Here is a 2,331-nt window from a genome sequence, read left to right as displayed (position 1 = left end):
TATATATCTTGCCAGATACATGCTATATTAATCGACATTCTTCTCAAAGAAGTGTATCATTTACTATCTCCGTCCACTTTTAAATGTTATGATTTTCTTTTTTAGAGTCAAACTATAAGAACTTTGATTAACATTTCATTATATATTTTTTAAGCATATTGATATACAAAAAATCGCAATCTATAGTATTTTTCGTATAGTTTCTGATTATCAAAATTTTTTGTTTAAAATATCGAATTAATGTAATTTAATTTAACTTTAAAATTTAGTCAAATTAACTTTTAAAAAGCTCAACATGACAATCAAAAGTAGATGAAAAGAGTACATATTTTTTCTTACTTTTGGAACACGCAGACAAATATATACCATCGACAAGAATATAATAAAGTATGTGATCAAGTATCACTTTTGTGAGAAATGTTAATATTTCAAGATCGTGTAAAATCTACTAATATTAGGCTAAAAATGCATATATTTAACTATTACGAAGACCTCATATATATGTGTTTTTTTACCATCACTTGACCATTATTAAAATCGTTATATCCTCTTATTAAGTGTGTTTCTTTGTATAGTAGTTTTATGTCAAAGCTAATTAATAAGTTTGGAGCGAAAATAGATTTGTAATGGAGCTTTGAAATCTGAGTAGAAGCCCATTGAAATGACAAAGAACACATTCAATAGTCATTCAACTAAAAGAACTTAGAAAATGAAGAAGAACTTGAGGGTGCAAGAATAGATTGTGCGTGGAGCGGCTATGCTACCAGGCCCACTCTGCGCTAGTTGAAAAGAAACCAAGAAAGTCATAAATACAGTGGCTTCTGGAAAATTGGCCACGCGTGGAGCGGATATGCTATCTGATGAGAATACACAGTCGAATTAGTTATAATTAATGTTAAGAAAGTTAGTTATATTGCAGTTAGTTAGGCATCAATTTGGTTGTTAGAATTCTTTTATGCAGCTAGGATTAGAATCTTCTAGAATTCCCAAATCATTGATTGTATATAAATGATCACATTGTAATGCTTAGTTCCTTAATTCATTTTCAATAAAATTTTACAGCTTCATGCAATTCTCCTTTCCAGTTTCAGTTCTCTCCATATGAGCTTAGCTTGCATTAATGGAGTTCTTCATTTACTTCACAGTCTGAGTTGCTATTTTTCACATGGCATCAGAGCACAGGAGATTGCTCACAAGTTTTGCTCTGCATCAAATCCATTTCGTGAGCTCATTTTTCCTTTAACTATTCATTTTTTTTTCTGCATTTTGAATTCATTTACTGTTTCTACCATTTTCGATCTTCCTCCGATCCTTTGATCGATTAGAGTTTTCCTCTTGTTTGATTGGGAAAGATTGGATCCGTAGTTTGTTGCTGTTTGTTTGTTGTTGATTGGGAAAAATTAGATCTGTAGTTTGTTGTTGTTTGTCTGTTGTTTATGATCCTTGAAACACCACCATGGTCGACATACAAGCTGATACTACTTCAAGTTCTTCACATCTTCCAGTTGATTGTACATCAGTTCAAATGGATTTCTCTAGCCCTTTCTATCTACACCCGTCGGAGAGTTCTGGATCCTCTTTGTTACTTGCTGTTTTTTATGGTGGTGGTTATAGATCATGGAGAAAATGTCACGACTCGGGAGCACCCCTTAGTCGTAACCGGCGTACTTGACCTCGAAGAGGTCCAATACAAGCCTCTTAGCATTCATTCATCGCATAGACACTAAAACCATAAGGAATTAAAAACTTTCTTTACCAAGAAAACATTTCATAAATAAATAAAAAAAATAGCAAGCGGAAGACTTTCTAGACTTTATACATGATGTCTCAAAACCATCTAATACTTTAGAGTACAAAATTCGGGACTAATCCCATACACAACTTAAACAGTACTAAAAAGACATAAAAGAACATATGGGGTATTGTCCTCGAATATATGAGGACTCACCAAGTCTTCATCTTCAACACTTAGAAACCTATCAAATAGCCATGACATGTCATCATCTCCAAATCCCTACACTTTAGTCCAAAAAGGGAAAGAAAGGGGTTAGCACAATTAAGTACTAAGTATGGAGACCATGCAAAAACATGCCAAAAAGGACATTTTCAAGGAAGTAAATGCTTTCATATCATTTGATAAAACCTTTCCTTTACAAGTATAAGAGACATAATACAAGTCAACATTAACATATAAGACCATAGCCAACCATACATATACTCAACATATGTCCATATACAACCCATGCTTAACTTTAAAAGAACACATGTCATTTCATTACCATAGGACCTCTACCTAATATAATCTTAAGACACACTTGAGTGAGACAAGAA

This window comes from Solanum stenotomum, chromosome 10 (assembly GCF_019186545.1).
Source record: "Solanum stenotomum isolate F172 chromosome 10, ASM1918654v1, whole genome shotgun sequence".
Lineage (NCBI taxonomy): Eukaryota > Viridiplantae > Streptophyta > Magnoliopsida > Solanales > Solanaceae > Solanum > Solanum stenotomum.
Note: the sequence above shows the minus strand (reverse complement) of the source record.